We start from the raw sequence: 20688 nt of genomic DNA on the forward strand, positions 1-20688 counted from the left end.
CTATAGAAACCCTTTCAGACGATCCTTTCTCCGCGCTTCCATCAGGAGATAGCAGAGACATTGAACTGTTGCAACAAAAGCAGATTTCCATCAGACAGAGGCTTCGAGAAAGAGGGGCATTGTGTTGAAAGGGCCTTAATGGAAGCTCCGCTTAGAGCTTTATTCACACTAACTGTACTCAGGTCACCAGAAGCACAAATGTGTACACTCACTTTTCCCATATACTACCAAACACACCTTGTTCTTCTCCTCTTAAGTCTGTGCTCTTGTTTTTGTAATGCTTTTCAAGTATAAGGAAGAGTTTGTGACCAGACAGTTGCTTGACACCAAAGCACTTAAAACACTTTGTGCTCATCTCGCACTAAAATAAGATGTATAACAGGGTCCATGTATACGTGCGAATGCATAGCTATCTATATATCTCAATTTCTCTCTGGACTGACCTGGATCAGTGGGCACATGATTTTTCACAGCATGTGTAATCTCTTTTCTGTTTGCTTTTCAGAATGTTGCTTTTTCATCCAGTACCACTTAAAACATAAAAGACCCAGTATCTTCAAGGAGTTATCCTCTGAATACAACGTAAATGTTTCATGTGGACAACAAGGGATGAAATTTGAAGATATTTGAAAGTGAACTTTGGTATGTTTCCTAAATGGTTCTGTTTCACAGCTAAATGTACTGAGCTTTGTTTAAGATGAACTCTTTTGAATTGTCTTGGAAGGTTCACATAGTTCCGTTTTCCGAAAAAATCCTGGTTTTATGACTTAAAGTTAATACCAAATTTTGGAAATATACTATGTGTGAATTGCAATCTAAGGTTGAAAAATGAAAAGGTTTTATTAGAAATTGACATCTCTGGGTATAGCAGGTTCTTCTGCAGCTGACATTGCACACATAAAAGCGTCTCTAATTAAAGCCACACAAAACAAGAAAAAAACCTATAACAACACATGTAAAATAGAAGGTGCAATAAACGCACAATAAGGCAGTGCAAAGATAAAGTGGAATATTGGCATCCTCACCAGAGAACAAAGTCACACTTCTTCCTGTTTGCGTTCGGCTTTAGGGATTCTTTTTTTTTTTTCCACTGGGTTAACAAAGTTGTTCTTGGTTTCTGCATGCCCATACTTAGAACCGTGTGGACCTCACTGATGAGCATAAACATATTAAATCCATTTTAGCTAAGCTTTACCACAATAAGAAACTACATTTTCCCATTGCAGTGTAGTGTGGACTGACCTGGTTCAGCCCCTTGATATGCTTATTTATCATCTGACTGTTCAAATGAAGATAAGTTTGAATGATTTATCCCTGGAACTTCATGGTTTTTTATTTCCTTGTATTTTCTGAGTGATCATTGGAAAAAAAAGAAAAAGAAAAAGTGGCTTCTACTTGTGGTCAAACCTCTAGACTTATTTGGACCTGAATGCCTGGACTGTGCACGGTTAAATGAAGGAGTCGGATTTGGGAGGGTTATTGGCTGGTGGCTGTTGGATTGGTATGGATGATCAAATCTATGCCACACAAAAACTGAGAGGAAACAGAAACTACTTCCTTTCAGGTAGGACAAGTGACATGAACCAGGAAATGTTTGAGTTTCGGGTTATTTCCGAAGGTTAACATAACTTCACTCCAAAACATTTTCCTTTAGTAAGAATTATCTCCAATCTTAATTGGGTTTATTATTTGGGTTTAAGTTGAAGAACTTCATGATTTGAAGATAAGCTGTAGCACTCAGCTGATGTTATGACCACCAGTTGTTGGTACATTATTCTTAGGGTTGAAAACCTCAGTTTGAGTTCTTGAAACTAGTTGCTGTGACCAAAAAGCTCAATCTTCATCTTGTCTGACATGTGCATGTGGGCCATAATCAGTCAAGTTTGAAAGTATGTGTTTTGAGGCAGGCTCTTTTTTCTTAGCCTTCTCATTTAGCTATGTTTTGGGATTTAGGGCAATAGACCTGAACTTTTGTGAAACATCATGTTTGGGTTTAAGTCCTTTACTTAAATATCTTGCTTCTGTTTCGTCTTTTTGTACTTCGAAGCTCAGTTTACAGCCTGGTTTCAGTCCAGCTGTGCTAAATGTAAATAATGTAAATAAGTTTAGCTGTAGTCTTCAGATTTTGATCAGGAGTGTATTTTTGGCGTTCCCTGTGCCAGATGCAGCGGAACGCCGCCAAAACAAAACCAAACACCCTCCATGTTTTATTGTGTTTCTGCAAATGGTTATTTTTTCGCCCTCTGTAAACACAACGTTAATGTGATGAGCCAAAAAGCTCCACTTTTGTCTCATTAGTGCAAAGGACATTCTTCCCCCAAACATTTGGACATGTCATTATTCATTTTGGTAAATTACAGTATGAACCTTTTGTGTTTTTTCTAGCAACAGTGAAGCCCTCCCGGGTCGTCTCTTGTTACGGTTCAAAACACAATGACCAGAATGGACTTACCTTGATGTTGGAGTTCAGAGTGAATTGTTTTGGACGGTTCTCTTGGCTCGTTTTCTACAAGACACAGGAGCCGTCTGATCAACTTGGGATTGCAATCTTTGGGTCCACTCTCTGGGGGCTTTGCTCAAGTAACCTGAGTTATAGATGTCTTGATAATATTGGCAGCTGTGGCAACAAGATCATGGATCTTACTGTGAATGATCTTTTCCTCTGGCAGCTCTTGCCTTTGTTTTTTCTGGTTCATGTTCAGTCAGGTGTGTACTGCTATACCAAAAACTTGAAGGTACTTAAAATACTTAAGGCTAACCTCGTAGCTTTAAGCTTTAATAGTCTCTTGAAAGCACAAACAAAGCAGTAGTCCTTTTTGCAGTCTTGTTTAGTCTTTCGCACGCTAGAGGCAATCATGTAGACAATGGATACTAACCTTTCATTGAGTTACTTTTCTGCATTGCTTCAATGTGCTGCAAGTATACCAAAATATTTATCTCTGTCTACTAAAAGTGCTCTCCACTAAATGTCTGTGTTTTTTTTTTTTTATCTAATCTGTGTTATTCTCCTCTATATTACTTATAAACTAAGGGATAAAAGAGAAGGCCTCCCTTGGATTAACCGCTGACTGGCTCCGAAAGTTTAAAGCAGACTTCCTTATTATAGGACATGTCAAATCTTTGCAACACATCCCCTCATATTGCATGTGCACACAAAAATAAGGCACTGGGTTTTTTTCCCCCCCTCCAAACTATGTACATTCAGTACAAATGATACTAAAGCGATGTCCCCGCATCACATCCCTCAGTATTTTCCCCGGAAAAGACTACACAGCGGCTGTTTCCAAATCTGATTGGTGTTATTTGTAAGTCAGCCTAAATCTCAGCGAAGCTACACACACAAATGGAACAGGGTTTACTAATCCATTTGTAAGGCAATAGACAGGCAAACAGGCAGGGGAGAGCTTGCCAAGTGTTGTAATCACAGCTAAAGATGATGAGCCCACTCCCATCCCTCTACACTCCTCTACAGAACTGCGTGCGCGCACGTGTGTGTGTGTGTGTGTTTGTCCTACATCGCCTCCTTTACAAAACTGTGACAAGAGCGAGGGAGAAAATGAATCGGTATCAAGTGGATAATCTACAAAAGTACACTAGGAGCTTTTCCACCTTATGCAAGTCCCCCACTCTTTCATCCGCAGATACCACGCAATCTCTCTGAAAACAACAACAAGCCTCCGTTATGAGTTTTGAAAAGGCGGTAATTGTAAGCAGGTTGGGGGAATAAATTAGAACGATGACAAAATACAGAGATAAATCCAGCTTAAGAGAGATGTGCGCCACTGTTTATTTGATTCCAGCTTTTCTCTCCATCCTGCTCTGTCTCCCACCCTCATTCCTGATCTTTTTTAGTGGGGTGGAAAAATGGATTTTTGTCAGTGATTTGGCCCTGAAATAGCTTATTGTCTAAAGCAGCCACTGTGCGGGTACAACGTCAACATCACATGTGTGCGCGAACACACTCGCCTGTTTCCATGGGGAGTAATGGCCGTGGAAGTGTGTATTGGCTCTGCTGGCACAATACGCCACTGTGTTCATTGGTTTAGTCTGGTGTGTGTGTGGTTTTGTACGCAGCCCTATAGCCGCTTGTTGATATTTATAGATGGAAGAATTCTGGTGTGAATGAGGAAAGGGGGGGGAGGAATGTAGGGAGCAAGAAAAGGATAGTTAGGAGGAGGAAAGAGAATAGGAATTACAGAGGGAAGGGCGCAAAGAGTTCTGGATCCTACAATTGCTTTCTGTCGCCTTCTCTAAATTGGGGTCCTATTAGTTTGTCACTAACAACTGAAAGTTTCAGAATCGCTGCTAATAGTTCAAAAAAGTAAAAGTTTATAAAGTTTTTCTTTTTACATCGACTTGTTTTCTTAGATTTTATTTTAGTTTCTTTGACTCGTTGCCATGTGTCTTAAATCAGATCTGCTTAATTATTAAGTGACAATATTTTTCTGATTAATTGGACACGATCACACAGAAACCTTGAAAGTAATAAGTTTATTTTTTGTTTTTCTTTGTGTCCAGGAGTGAAAGGGCTCTGTACACAGGAACAGCTTTTTGGCATTTTTCTCTTGAGGTCATTCATCAATTCTTGGTAAGGCTTTAATTAAATACTTCACCTTTGAATATTTGTATCCAAGTGTTGCCATATTATCAAGTTCCTACAATAACTTGCAAAAGCATTAATAACTTTTTAATATTTAGTCAGATTTAGACCACATGTGCCTGTTTTATTGGAGTTTATGCTCCTATCCCTGTTAATAACACATCCCACTGCGCAATGTGATTGCTGTTATTGTATTGGAGTGTTGAGAGTGACACACATTCTCATATTTCTGTCACAGTCTATATGTTATCCAGAAAGTTACATTTTGGTCTCATCTGTTATTGCTTGTTTTCTACATGCTTTTGCATTCTGTCGTAAGATTCTCCCACCTGAGCTGTTGATCTCGTCAGCTCCTCCAGAGTCACCGTGGGGCTCTTGGCTGCTTTTCCACATGGCTTTTTTCATTATGTGCTTCTTTATGTTGGTCTGTGACATGAAATCCTAATAAATATGTTGCGGTTCATGATGAGGCCATTAATTTGGTAGGATTGAGTGTGTCAAATCATCAACGGTGACATCACAGTTTAAAATATTGTTGTATTTGCAACTAAATGACCAGCCAGTCAGCATACAGTTTGGGAAAATCTAAATAAATCTGATAAAACAGTGTTTCTGATGGCTTATTAAAGTGTCCAGGCTGAGGGCATTTTGAAATATATCCGTATTAAAAGTTAATTACTCTTGAAAACATTAGATAAACTCTATTCGATTACACAAGGAAGAGTAACGTGCTCATTAGCATGTGAAATGAAGCTACCAAATCTTAATCTGAAAAGTTATCACATAATACAGTTTGATTTAACGAGAGCAGGTCAGAGTCACATTGACCTTTTGAACTTGTATCCATCAGAGCTTTGGCTCTTTGTCTACCGATTGAATCAGTATATAACGCCGTCGCATTTTTCTGTCATTGAAACTTTTACTTAGTCATAAAAAGCATGTTGAGGAATAGCTGTGAGTGTTTCTATATGCTGTGGCATAAAAGTTGTAAGTTATCACTTGGCTGTGATGACAAAAAGCAGGGGGCTCATTCTGTGTGGAGCACAAGGCCCGGAGTGAAGAGAGAACAGTGACAACAAAACTAGAAACAAGACAAGTGACCATGAAACAGGAAACAGTGTCATTGCCTGTGTGCGCACGCGCGCGTGTGTGTGTACAGTATGTGTCGGCACATATTTGTGTATGAAGAAGTCCAGTGAGTGCGCGTGTCAAGGCAATATCATAATCACACATTGTAGCCCTGTTGCTGCTCTGCTGGGGAAAGTTAGCTGGCACTGGTTGCGCCGACCGGCGCCTGTGCGTGTGTCTTGTAGCATTTCTGTGTATGCATACGGATGTACGAGTGTTTGTCGTGGCCTTGTCAGATCAGCCATGACTCTGCCCACAGCATGTGTGTCAACTCGAGGTGACCTTTTGCTATCTGTGTCCCTGGTAATGGTGTGTGCATGCGTGCGTGCGTGTGTGTGTCCATGTGCGTATCTTGTGCTGCAGGCAGGGAAAGTCCCTGTCTTCCCCATACCAGGGAGTCAGATGGGACACCTTATTCATCTGTGTTAGGGTGAGTTTTTGTTCTTTTTGGAGTTCCCCATCAAAGTAAAGGGTTGCTGGCGTTTTAAATCGGTTTCATCAAACTTCAAACTTCCAGGACATCTGACCTTCTAATAATTGAGGTGAAATAATTCAGCGGCGTCAAACACCTTCAGCAGCATCATTGTTGTACATATTGATGATTAGTTGCTTATAGTTCAGTGGATTGACTTTTGAGAGAGAGGCTAGAATATGCTTTCTTTCTTCCAGTTACTTATTTTCAGTCAAGATTTTTGATGACAACTAGAGACATGTTGATTTTAATCCACATGAAATAAGTTCACCAGTAAATAAACATGTGTGTATTACCAAATCTGTAATGATTTTAAATGGTGATTTTTTTTTATTTTATTTTTTTTTCATCACAACATGGAGAGTAATTCCATACAAATCCAGTCCGTGCAGATTTTTTGGTTCTACTATAAAGCCTGGCTATTGAAGATTTCTCTGCCATTGATTAATTGTGGTTTTCTGTATTTGCAGGTTTCTGTATTTCTGTATTTGCTTTATAGAATAGAGCATGAAGTAGTCTGAAAATATGGGGGGGGATGTGTAGGACCGCTGAAACCTTACAGTTAAAATGTCATGATGCTGCTGCTTCCATACTTCACTGTTTACAGGGTCTTAAAGTGTCCCCCCTCTTTCTTAACAATCCAATAATGGATGTTCTGGTGGAAAACTTCAACATTAATTGAATCAAGCCACACATGTCTCCATAAGGAGGATGATTTGCAAACTGTAATCTGGGTTTTTATGTCACTTAAATTTCTCATTTCTCATCTCAATTAAGCACAATTAAGTTTTATACAGTGTATGTAAGTTTCTGGTTTCACCTGTACCTTTGAAACAAGACAGCCAAAAAAAAAAAGTCCTTAGAAATAAGATTTTGTAAGGCTTGCCTAAAATAACAAAAACACTTTCCTTATTGCTAATTTGCGAATTCCAATAGCTCTGCTATATATTCACCACATGAAAAGAGAGCAAAATGTTGTTAATAGAACTGTTACATAACTTGATAAGAAAATGAAATGGATTGTTTTCCAAGGGAATGTGTAGTCAGTTGCCATGTTTTGTTTTGTTTTTTTTGTTTTTTATTTTGGTTTTTTGGGTTTGTACTAGTGAAGTGAAGCCTTGCTGTACTTTAACTCGTAAATGTTTCCTCAATGGATATTATCCTCCATGAAAGGCTACCCGTCCCTTAGAGAATCCCCCCGTTGTAAATATGTTTTTCTCCATACGTGCTTGTTAATTAGCTGTGCTCCATATCGTGCTGTGCGTTTCCTATGCCAAACAGATCCCCTGTCCTCTCTCTCCCAGCATTGTCCAGGCCTATATGAGAGCTAATTGGACGCTCGCTCGCCTGCCGTGACGGTGATCATGCAAATGTATTGGTGCTTACCAATAGCTGGGCCCATCAAAACATTACGATGGCCATTACCCAGAGCTGGGGCCGGCCTAACGACCATATGCTCCCCCCCACACGACTACCCCCCCAATTCCAAAACTCTTATTTATGTGTTTAATTTAATGTGCGAGGGAAGAATTTCCGAAATTAAATTTGGTTTTCGTTTGGTGCCTCAAGAGAGTGGCAGCGTTATAATAACATGGTAATTTTTTACACGTCTTTATGAGAAATGAGAAAATTAATTCTTTCTGACAAGCTGTAATTATTGGGCTTGGAACAGTTGCAGCCGAACAGTTTGGGCTGTGGTAGCCTGGCAGTGAGCTAAAAGAGGGAGGGAGAGAGGGGGAAGGCGCGGAGGAGGAAGAGAGATGGAGAATGGAAGGACAATAAGATCGGAAAATTGAGTTTTGGAGTGTTCCCAGATACACATGCAGTTACAAAGGAAGAAAAAAAACAGAATAGAATGACGGTAGTGCTTAGCAAGGACAGAGGAAAAGATGAGAGAGGTGGTAGGAGTACCAGGGGGTGAGGGTGTTCAAGGTGTTAGTCGAAGAAGTTGAAAAGGATCGTTGCGCAGAACACTAAATGACAGGGAAAAACAGAATAATGGATGGAAAAAGTGGAAGGGGCAAGTAAATTAAATAAAGATGGGAGTAGGGTAGAAAAGGAGAACAGGAGGGGAAGACGGAAATGAAAGTGAAGATGATTTTAAAGAAAAGGACGACGACAAATTGGAGGGAATTAAAACCCGAGTGGCTGTGTAATAAATTAAGATAAAGATGAGTCAAATAAACACGAGTGGATGAATGCAAGATTTAAAGACAGGAAAGCAGAGGTGGGATGAGGTCAGGGTCTAGATAGTTGGATAAAACATTTCTGCTGATTTCAGTTAACGATAACCTGGTTTGCAAAAACGTTGGAGTGAAAGTTGACATTTATGAAATCACCTCCTATTTTGTGGCAAGATGCACCATGTGCACAGCTATTAGGGAAGTCTTACTTTTGAGGATTATTCCTTGTATTTAGAAATGGGATCCAACCGACCCCACACACATAAAACTTGTATCATTTGCCTCAGTCCTCGCACGCACAAGGTTTAAACGAATGCATAAAAACCATTGTCTTTGAAAGATTCAGGCTTCTTTCTGAAGGGCTGCTTGAAGAACTTATCTTCTAAAAACTGGCAGCAGGTTTGGGAGTTGAGCGTCAGTTCAAAAAGGTCCAAACAGCTCATCTTTAATAATACCAGCCCACACCACCATCCCACCTCTACCTTGCTCGTGTCTGACTCAAAGAAGAAATGTGCCTGTTACTGATCCATCCATGAGCCAAACTATCTCGTCCGTCAAGAGACCTCATTTCATGGCTCCGTAAAATCTTCGTGAACCTGTCTTGAGATATTTCTTGGCCCAGTTTAGAAGCTTCATCTGATGCCTTGTTCAGTGGTGGCTGGGTTTCAGAAACCATACGTCGGCCCCACCTCTGATTTTTCATGTAATGCTTCTAGCAAAACTGCTGATGCGTCTTAGACGTAGAAGTTTAGATTGTGATGTAACGCTAAACTTAATGAAGTTCTCGGTTAATAAAATGTTCTTTTTTTATTACTAATCAGAACACATGCTCAGACAATGATTTAAACTTCTTAGTATTTAAAAGTTGGATACATTTATTTGACCTTATTTTTGGTTGCAAGAACTTTATTGTACCTTCATTTGTACTAATAGTTTGCTTCTGTGTTACATCACTCATGCTCAGGTGTTGATTAGTACAGTTTCGTCAATGTGCAATGCCCTATAAACACATTTATATCCCTTAAATGTTGCACATTTTTTGTCAAATTGCAACCATCAACTTCAGTGTATTTCATTGGACTTTTATACGATAGACACAATGGTCGCTAAGTGGAATGCAAATGATGGATGGTATTCAAAATCTGAAAAATGTGACCTGCAATGGGATTCATGTGTTTAATGGGAATTCCCTCAATAAACCCAGTGCAACCAGTTTCCTTTACAAACCACCCAATTACTCCATTTGTTTAATTCAACTCAGAGTTAAGTCCTGTTCTGAAAATAGAAATGGTTTGGCACAATAGTAAACCTACCAAGGCATGATTTTCCTCCTAAATTGACAAGCTGAGCAGGGAGAAAATTTACTAGTGAAGCGGCCAAGAGGCCCAATCGTAACTCTAGAGGAGCTGCAAAGCCAGAGGTGAGAGGCTCTGTGCCACAGGGCAACTATAAGTCAAGCACTTAAAAAGTGGCCCTTGTGGAAGAGTGGCTAGAAAAAAAGCCATAGTCGTAAGAAACCCTGTTTGCAGCAAGCAGCAAGTCCTGCAGGAGATACAGTAAACATGTGGAAGACGGGGCTCTAAGATCAAAACTGAATTTTTTTCTTTTTGGATGCACTCAAAGATCATGTGTGATCAAAATGTCAATCACTCTAAACATATGCTTTTTGTAGAAATGGCAGCTAAATGGAAAGAGATTCCTGAAAAAAAAAATGCTTAGATGCTACATAAGATTTTAGACTGAAAAGGAGGTTGAAGGACGTTTCAACACAAATAACTGAACACCAACACCCAGAGCTACAATAGAACAGCTTACTTAGACCAAAGCATAATCATATCTAAATGGCCCAGTCAAAGTCGACACCTAAATTCAGTAGAGAATGTATGGACTGATTTTAAACCGGATGTTAACCAATCATCCAGTTTGACAGCGTTTTAGTTATTTTACATGGCCAAAGGTTTTAGTGGAAAACTCCCCCAAAAGACCGCTGTAATTGCACCAAAAGGTGGATCTAAAAACTGCTGATTCAAGTCAGCTGAATACAGATTTCTACACATTAAAAACAATGAAAACTCTGCATAATTCTTCTTCCACTTTATAACTATCCCTAAGTGAGGTTATTTGATTGACAATCAGATGTGTCGTATTGATGTTTTTGGTACCAATGTGACGATTGGAAAAAGTTAAAGGCTGGTTCTGTAGGTGTGATGACCTTTTTCAACAATCATCCTTTCAGGTCCAGGGGAACGAGAAACGCAGATGGTGAGCTGAGGCAGAAGAGCAGAAAGGTGACCGAGGAGACGAAGCAGATTCAAAAGAAGGTGAGCTTTTTAGACTAGAACGATGTGGGACACAGATTATGCTCTGAAGAGCTGGAGATGAAGATTTCCAGCATGTGTGTGTGCTACATGGAGGAGGAGTCGTTCTCCCCTTGTCTGATGTCATGAGGCGCCTCCTCATGAGTACCAGCAGCTTCTCCTGTGTCAAGGTTACAGTACATTAATATTCACGCTTTACAGCTGCCTGGACTCACTCCAGGCCTTCCTAAGCTGTTTCCATCGCTCAGACACATTCAAAGCACCAGCATCTGCTCAGACTTGCAGAGCTTCTCTCTTTGCTCCATCAAGTACTGGCACACATTCACACACGCACACACACCGCTTCCTCCTTTCTGCAACGCTGACATTATATGAACATATTGTATCTCTGTAGAGGATCTCTAAGGACTCTTTAGAAGCAGTCTTACAGCTGCGTTCTAGATTACGCTATTTGGTGACCGATACAGATATCTGCCTGTTTGCGAGAGCGTGGTCATTTGTTGAAGGATCTTTCTCTGCTCTCCACTGTGTTTGAAAGTATCCGCAACACAATGATGTAGTTTGTGACGAACTTGTCATCTTTTAGTATGAATTAAATGCAGGTTAGTCACAATGAGAACATTTGAGTTTGTTGCATCTTAAAGCAATGCTGTGACGACAAAAGTGTGTAAGGGTGCATGTCGGTGTGTGTTGTATGTGTTGTTCCAAAACCATTTCCCCTTTATTCACCGAGCATGTTCCATTTTGTCCTATGCTGTTAAATGTTTCATTCTAGCAAAGGCATGATGGGACCCCCTGGGGATGAGGCATCTGCCCACCCGACCACATGTTGAATTATACATGACAGCGAAGGGAAAGCGCGCGTGCGTGTGTGTGTGTGTGTGTGTGAGTGCGTGCGTGTGTGTGTGTGTATGAGAGCATTTGTAGGTGTCGGTGAGTGAAGTGTCCAGTTTGTAGCGTGACTATATTCTATTGCTTCTCTTTACCGAGGGTATCTTCATTATGATGTTCAAGAACATTTCGCTTGCAAACGTTTGCATTACTCAGCAGTTATATCTAGAAGTGTTTCATGTTTTTTTTCCCCCCAAGTAAATCACAGATATCTGCTTAGAAATACATGTCTGCAGACACTTTAACATAATCGTCACTCAATAAAACGTGATTCTGGATGGAGATTATATTTTGCAGGAGAGAATGTATATTTTTCTTTGCTGAGGAAGTCATTTATTTGAATGTAAAAAAAAAAAAGGCCTGGGTTTGATTCCTAACCAGAGGCTTTGTTGTACATCTTCTCACTTGGCCTATTTTCTGTCTAAAACACAGTGAAGAGAGACTATTAGTGTTGCAAAGCCCTTTAAAAAGAAGAATAGAAATGATTTCAGATGATTAGGGCTTGTAGATACATACCAGAATATTTGTACCTGTGGACTGTATAATTGACAGCTGGTCTATTGCATTACTTCCAATTAAAAGATTGTGAAATTTCCGATTGTATTTGGATAAAATGTGAAAAATTCAAGGTGGACGGCACTGTGAGAATAAAGTGGTGCCATGCAATTTGAAATCTTAAGGTTACTTTTAAACAATTAAAAAAAAAATCTTGGACAGAAAAACCAATTTTGCGACAGAAAACAAATGATCTCAACGCTATTAAATGAACAATGGCTATACAAATAATGTCGAGGACTAGCAGGGAACAAAGAAAAGCAAAGTAGAAATATTCTGAGTGAGTCAATGACTTAAAACAGAGCAGGTAAGGCAATGAAACTGTATGACTCAAGGGCAGGGAACAAATGGGAATGAACAAAGGAACTACTGCAAAATGAAACCGGATGTAATGGGAAACTGAACACAGAATGTTGAAGCAAGACAAAAAGGAATGAACCTACTGTGTCAAAAGTAACACAACCGAGGAAACCTTGAAAAGAAAAATCAAGTTGACTAACCATGAAACCAATGTTCCAAGTTTTAGAGGTAAAACAGTGAACATACAGAGACCCGCAGGACGTATGACTTACAGGAAACCCTAATAATACGATTCATGGTCAGACATCCAGGTATGTGTGTTCCACACCTGAGGTCTTGCTACCAAAGCTAATGAAAGACCCCATCTCCTCATGCAAATGAGGCCGCTGTTAACCCCAATCAGAAAGGTCGCTGAGCATGCATAAATCCAACACGTCCCTGTGCTCTAAGCCGACTTTACACAATGGTCACCACCTACCATTGGTTCATGGGTAATTACTTGAAAACAGAAACACAGAGGGCGATGGGTGTGAGGATTTTAGGTACGTGTAAGCATTGTCTCCTTTTTTTTTCGTTATGCAAATAACAAGGATAGTTAATCATGAGGGTCAAGCGCACGTGCCGCATTCTGGTTTTCTAAAACGCGTACAGATACAAATCAACACAATAAAACATCATGTAACGCATAAAACTAAAAACTGAAATGCAACCAAAGTGTACTTTTTTGTTCTGGCAGCACCTATGGTTCTGGTTAACCATTGTGTAGACCTCCCTTTATGAGGTTCTGCTATAAAAAAACCCATCCTGAACAATGAAGTTAGCCACGTTGTAAGGTGACTGATAAATGAATGACCTCAGACCCTTATGGTTTTCTTAAAGAGGAAATCATCTAATAGGTTTGTGGTCGTAGAATTCGGCCAGCCTTTGCAAACCCCTGCCATCATGAGATGATTAAATTCTTTCAGAAGTTAATTGTTAACAAAGGTATTAAAGAATAAAATGAGGTCTGGTTGTGCTGCCTGCAATTACCGTCACACTTGGTTTGAGCTTTTTTGATCAAACTTTTTGCCACATGGGAAAAAGTCGATCTCAGGCTCCATATGTGTTGTTCTTCTTTTAAAAAAACATAAGAACATCTTCTTTTTGTGAAGTTTAACCTTATCTGTAAAACTAAGCAGTGACTAGCTTAACAAAATTAAATGCTTATTTTTGTAGAAAAAAGATCTGTAAATATAAGAAGGGCCCTCAACATTTGCATAAACGAAAGAAAAGCATACGAGTTCCTAAATTATTGGATCGACTGTGTTCTGTTTCTTAGTTTAGAAGAACATTTTGAAGAATGGTAAGTCTTTCTTTAAAATGTCTGCTGTTTTATTTAAATTTCATGGGCCAAGATCTGCTATCAAGTAAAACCACCAGGTTGGTTGTGAGCCTATTAATATTTACATTAAAATAAAAGCAAAACGTGGTTAATAACTGGAAGTGAGCAAATGGACCCTGTGCCACAATTTAAACATCTTTGGTCTTGTTTTTTGGTATGACACACATTGTTTCTAATGAACAGCACTTGACTATCAAAACTGTTGCAACTTCTTTTCCACTGGAGCCATGTTAGTCACCTTAATTAAGACCATCACGCACTCAACCCTGCGGGCAATTGATGTCCTGCTAAATGAGATTGTAGAACAACCATTTATTTGGGCTTTCTTGGTATTGTAACAATACCAATCCCTGTTTAAGCCCTTTAAATGTCACCAATATATTCTGTAGTTGATCAATTTTGAACGATTAGGCTTGCCAAGCCAAATTAGGGTAGAGGACGATCAGCCTTTGTGACCCGAGTTGCCCGAAGGTGCTTTTGCCCTCTAAACTTCTTAGACTCCATGTAAAATTGTGAATTCCATGAATGTTTTTATGAGCAGAAAGAGATCACATTTCACTGTCCAATTCTTCTTCACGAGCGCTCCATAGGCAATCAGACATAATGAATAAGACGTTTGTCTAACCTTTTCAAGACAGAGCTGGTCCCATTTTACAACTGTGTCTTCCTTCTTCATTTAAGAAGTCTCTTCAATGAGTTTAACATTAAGTGCATTTTACCTGCATATGGTACTTGAAGGTAAATCCTATGAGCATTGCTTATTTTTTTGTTCAAACTTAAACAAATTTAGTGCATTGCAAACGTTGAAATTCTTCATATTGCCAGATTAAAACAAGCAAACGCATTTAATTTTGATGAAATGTGATAGACTAAATGAATTATTAGGTATAAGGAAAAGAATGCAAAGTTCTCCAAACTTATGGATCCTGACAGACAGAAACTGCAATGTAATTTTAGCTCAGTCAATTTGGCTGGAAATGGAGTTAACATTTGTTTCCCCCCCATTGTACTTTTGGTATAACATATAGAAAAGCTGGTTATTTCCCTTTGTGATCAGAGATCTTTCACTGTGCTGTTCTTTGTAACAATGTCACCATATCTTCAAACTCATTCAGTGCAACAGGAACTTGAAGACGAAGTTTAATTTTATAATTTTTACAATGCATCTACTGTCCAAAATCTAATTCATTTCTTCCCCACTTCAGTTCCTTGGAAATCTACAGTAGTGATGGAGCACACAGTGTTACTTTGCACATGGAAAAAAATTATACCACAAATGACTCTTTATACAAACACATCAGTGATTAAGATCTTAACTACGTGAAGATGTCAAACTGACTTTTTGTTCAAGTAAACACTGGAGAGTTTCGGGCCACAATTGACAATACATCTCAGTATTGTTCACAGTATTTGGAAAAATTGTAGCTCAACTAAATTTGTTGACCATCTTATATCATGCTGATCCCTCAGCTTTTAATTTCTAACACAGCAGACGTTTCTTTGTCTGAATTTATAAAAAGCTTTATGTGCAGATGTTCTTGCAATCAATTAAATGCAAGTTGAGTTTAGAGGCCTAAGCAGGAGAGGGTCCTGGCATGATATGAAAAGTTGATTGGCAAATATTTTGCCCAAGATTTATGTAAATAGTGAAGAATATAGGGCCTAGGACAGCACCTTGAGGGTCTCCCTTTTCACTTGTAACAATTGGAAGGAAAAAGAAAACCTGAAATAATTTACAAAAATATATAGAATGACTATAGAAATCAATTTTGTATGATTTGAGAATTGGACTGAGAGGAGCAGTGCTGCCGGTGTTTGTGTAGAGACACACAGACGTTATTCCTGGTGTGAGGTCAGGTCACCTCTGGTAGCGATTTTAGGGAACTTGATAGCACAGCTCCACATCGCTGGGTTCCTGAGGCAACACAGTCTTTTCCCCTAACAAACATGTACTGGATCACCTCAGACACACACTTAAACCAAGCTGTTATCTTCCGGATGTCGAGGGCCTTATGCTACAGCTTTGGGCCAACTTGCCACAAGAGAGGAAACAATGGCTGCATGACGTAGTTCCACACTAAATCACTGTTTGTGTCTAGGCCAGAGGGGTCAGACCCACATTCATTCCAACTTGGTCCTGAAATTAAACTGGAAGCTAATTTGTGCTTATCCAGATAAACTGCTTTGACCGTGACTTGAATTTGGCAAGTTTAGTCATGTACTTCTAGTTGAGCAGTTTTAGTATCTCAGCCCCTGATTAGACTGTCACACAGTCTGTGTCTCCAACCACAGCTGTCTCAGCTTCAGACATTTTGTTTTGTTCTTAAGTGCATCGTCAGTAAAAAGGATTAGGGAGTCTGAGGTAGCATAATTTACCTTATATACTGGGCAAGTTGAACTGTACACCTAAAAACAAAACCCACAAACGCACACATGCACACACTCCACCCTCTCCAACTCAACCCCATCAGTGGCTCAACTTGCCATAAAGCTACATATTTCATTTTGTTTCTGCCCACACCTAAAATGCTACACTTTTATCTGTGGTTTATAACCTCATGGTGTAGCTCATACATTCCTCAATGGATGTATAAAACGACTTTAAAAATATCTGTTATGGTCTAAACACAATTCTTATGAAACTTATTATAGATTAAATTCACTTTCCAGAGTGTAAAATGTTTTTTTAAGAAATGAAAGTCTAACCATTTTACCTGTGAGGTTTTTACCTTCACAAGCTTCATTAAATGATGCTTTCCTCCAAACTATTTGGTCACAGGATCAATGTTTTTTTTTTTTTTTTGCCATTTCCTAGCAACAAGGGGTGGCTCAACTAGTACCAAACAGATTCACAAACATTAAAAAGAAGCAAAGCTTGCATAACTCAAAAGAACCAGCTACACAGCAGCAGGTACTGTGTTACGTTATGTTTGGTGATGAGGCAAAGTGAACACCAATTAGAAGCATTAATGGCCAGGCAGCGATACTGAGAACTGTTCAATTTTAAGGGTGTAAAACACAAAACCAAGCCTTAAAAACTTTCCTTCCAAAAACAAAATCAGTGGGTGGAGCTAATGGAAAGTGCTGAACGTATTTAATAAAAAGGTGTCTGTTGAGACAAGAACGAGAGAGATCCTCTTGTCTCCAACAGGCCCCAAAACAGCCTGGGGAATTTCATTATCCCCTGTCCCTCTGTGATGAGGGGAAGAAAGGCGGACGTGAGAGAAAGAAAGAGAACAGAACAGAGGGGAAGAAGAAAAGAAAGAGGCGTTTGATAGAGCTGTGTGGAGACCGTGTGTGAATGAGCCAGTGAAGGGCAGCCATTGTCTTGCCACGACCTCAATTTGGTACTGTACGCTCCTCTTTTTACTGCACTGTCTCGAGCCACAATGCCTCTTTTCTCCTCTTCTCTACTCCCTCTCTCTTAAAGAAATAGGGGGATTAGGGCCCACAGAGGGGAACTGCGTGTCCAGATTGCCAACTATCATGACTCCTCACCATGTGACGGCAAGAAGGCGAGAGATTCTTTTTGTAGAGGCCCTGGTATCGCTTTTTTTTTTGTCCTCTTTCTAGCATTGTTGTATTTGCAAATGAAAATATCAAATTATGTTAGGGTGCTGTTTTTTTAGTATGCATAAATGAAGCATGTTTTAAGACGATCCAAGGAGGGAGGTGCAGGAGGTGAAAGACAGAGTCACAGGGACAAAGCGAGCGCAGCTGCACTTCCTGTTTACCAAGGCCTTGTTTGAGACAGTGGGGAAGAACAGAGGATGCATTCATTTCTTCTTTTCTACCTCCACTGACCCCCATCCTCCTCTCTCCTTTTCCTTTAGTGTTGTTTTCCCTTAATTCCCTGTTCTCTGTTCCCTTGTAGCGCTTTCTTTCCAGTCCCTCTTGTCTCGCTAAGAAGCAGAACTGAAGTTTGGAGCTAGCTTAGGCTACATAGACTGGAAGACTGTAAAAGTATGGAGTTTGTTTTAAATATTTCCCATGTGTGGATAAGTATTGAAAAATCAAACAGCGCTTGCCCTGCCGGATTTGTCTCCGTTTCACGCAGTCTAAAAGATCTGTCCGTGCATTCGTCCGTCGGTCTGCAGATCTTCAGATGTCTGGCTTGTATATTAGTTTTGGGAAAGTATTTCAAAGCAAAGAGTCAAATAAGACTGAAAAAGTGAAACAAAGAGAAAAATCTGACAGATGCAATTAACTTTTCTGGCAAGTTGGTTAACTTTTTTTCAGATGCAGTTCAGCTTTCAGAGATAGAAAAAAAAGCCTCATCATTCATTCCTTCGCACCACCACAACAAACACACAAGTCTATTAGAAAACTTAGAAGTCTGACTGTGCTCTAATGGTCAATAAACTAACTGTAACTGCACACCAAAGCACAAATTGAAGCCACTGAGAGAGAGGGAGGTTTAGGGGGAGAGAACCAGTGCATCCCAGTCGTTTGTTCCACCCACCTAAACTGACCTTTCTTTGTGAAGTCAGACATCACACTGAAATACAGCAAAAGATGCACTAGATTAAAGGAGTCGTTTCTGTTCCTTCTGTAGTCCCGATTATACAGAGGGTCAGCTTTAGCCTGCAGTAAAGTCTTCATGTGCCTTTGACCTCACACATTTACTAAAAAACAAACATTTGGTTATGTTAAACCATATGTTGCAACAACTCTGTGGGACTATTTTTTATTTTTTGGCATGTGCGGTTAATTGCATTAATAGCTCATTTTTCGCAGTCGTTAATCGAAACATAAAAAACATCAATGTATTGGTTTTTAATATTTGTGATATGCCAGTGCAGTAGTAATTGTGAAGTAGAAACAAAATTAAACAGTGTTAAAACATTTTTAACAAATGGTATTTCTTAGAATGTGCGTTTTCATGCCGTGGAGCTGTGTGCTTCCTCCAGATGAACCACTACTTCTCTGATTAATATCTTTGCCAAGCCAATCAGATTAGGTAGACATCTACGTGTTGGTGGACCTGTGATTGCTGTTTTCACGCCTGATAGTCTGAGTTATTTTCTGAATTCTCTGATCCAGTCTTGGGTAAGTGGAAGATGATGGGTAGACGCTAAAGGCTAAACGAATCTGCAGTTTTCAGTTGTTAATTTATTACAGTTCTTGTTGCTTGTTGCTTTCCTTTCAGTCTGTAATTCTGAGCAGTCCTGTGTTGGCCTGCCACAAAAGAAATTCCTCAAAACGCAAATTGGGGGTCGTGGCATAGCAAAAGGTTTTAAAAAAGAAAATAAGTCCTCTGGCAAAGAAAAGTAACTAGCTAAAATAACCTACTTCAAATAAACAGGAGCAATCTAGGTTAACAGGTGAATGTTATTAGCAATTTTTCAGTCCTATGAAAGAGAAAATAGGCCAGACTTTCTTCTTACCCTGTTTGCTTGTTTTCACAATGAAGATATAGAGCCAGATAAAGCTCCTCGGTGCATTCACGTTGATTTTGCCTGAGACCCTTATGGCCTCTACCATAATCACATGAAGACAGATAATATTTTTGTAGACTATAGACAGCGGTGAAGAAAATGGTTTGCACTCTGAAGCCTTCATTTAATTCTGTTCTTTAAATTTCAGTGAAATTTCACTTTCATTCCGGTGAAACCAAATAACCTCAGGCGCTCCTCGTAAATGCAAGACCTTGTATCTTGCTAACAGCATACTACATGCTTGTTTACAGTGCACTTTTGTGTTAAATCCACATTATTTATGCAGATTCTTTGAGAGGAGCAGACAGTTGCAGCAAGTGAGGAGCCGTGCCTTGAACCGACGGAATCACGCTGCATGTCGGCAAGCGCCCACCCTTAAGCGTCCTTCAACAAGACATACAACTTCTGTCCACTGTGAGAGCGCTGCTCTTCTGCCGACCTTTTGTTTTGACCTCACTGTTGAGAGTAACCAAGGTTGCACTCATTGGCCTTTTTTTTTTTTTTTTTTTTACTTGCTGAATTGATCACCCGATGGACGAATGCTAGCAGCTAACCAAAGCTTTGGTGCAAAAATATGATACAGGTTTTGGTTTGGGAAAGCATCACCAACACCAACCCGTTTAAAACTCAGTTTCATTTTCACTAGAGGAATACATATGTCACTATATGTGTTGTTTTTTTGTTTGTTTTACATATTTCTTAGCTGTCACTACGTCCTGACAGTATGAGATACAATGTGTGACATATCTGTGAAAAAAAATCAAGCTCCTCTGCCTCCTTCCTGTTGTCTTACTGCCATCTGCAGAAATGCACACCTCCCACTCCACCGCAACCAATCAGAACCAGGAAGGCTGGGGAGGGGGAGGCTTAGTGCTGTCACACACTCTTCCTCTTGCTCTCAGCTAGGCTACAGCTAGTTCTCCACCCTGGAGCCTGTGGCACAAGCCAGTTAACATGGCCACCAATGATGGTGACTGAACTGTTTTCCTGTAACGATAAGTTGTTTGCCCACCATTAGCACAGCTGTAGCGCATACACAAGCATTATTGACAGTGCTAAGACTGTCCACCTGGTTCTGCTTGATTATTTCTGACCACAGGATGTATTATCTCCAGATGGCAGCAGGACTACATCTGGAGTGGTCCAGATGTAGTCTGGGCCATAAAGAGCCAAAGATCTTGATTTATTTTTTTCCACAGAATATCTTCCTTATGTTATACTGTCTCAACATAGCCTTGGAAATATGTAAGATAAACATATTGTTAATAAAAGTTATGTACTGCAGCTCTAATCTACAGTTTTAAGCAGCTTTTGTACTCCATCTCATTTAACTGGAACCAAGAAATAACTATTGCTTCAGTTTTGTTACTTCAAAATAATGAGTTTTGAAAGGTATTTGGCAGGAAGGTCATGGTAACAAGT

General features: G+C 39.7%; 1 protein-coding gene across 1 annotated transcript in view; it reads left to right on the forward strand.

Annotated features, from left to right (window-relative positions):
• sox5 (SRY-box transcription factor 5) overlaps positions 1–20688 on the forward strand; it is a 245942-nt gene that overhangs the window by 80349 nt on the left and 144905 nt on the right. Inside the window, exon 2 of the mRNA XM_016663484.1 lies at positions 10620–10704. The gene's annotated coding sequence lies outside the window, so the exon portion shown is untranslated. The remainder of the gene's footprint in view (positions 1–10619; positions 10705–20688) is intronic.

The sequence above is a fragment of the Poecilia formosa genome, unplaced genomic scaffold (assembly GCF_000485575.1).
Source record: "Poecilia formosa unplaced genomic scaffold, Poecilia_formosa-5.1.2 Scaffold9, whole genome shotgun sequence".
Taxonomy (NCBI): domain Eukaryota; kingdom Metazoa; phylum Chordata; class Actinopteri; order Cyprinodontiformes; family Poeciliidae; genus Poecilia; species Poecilia formosa.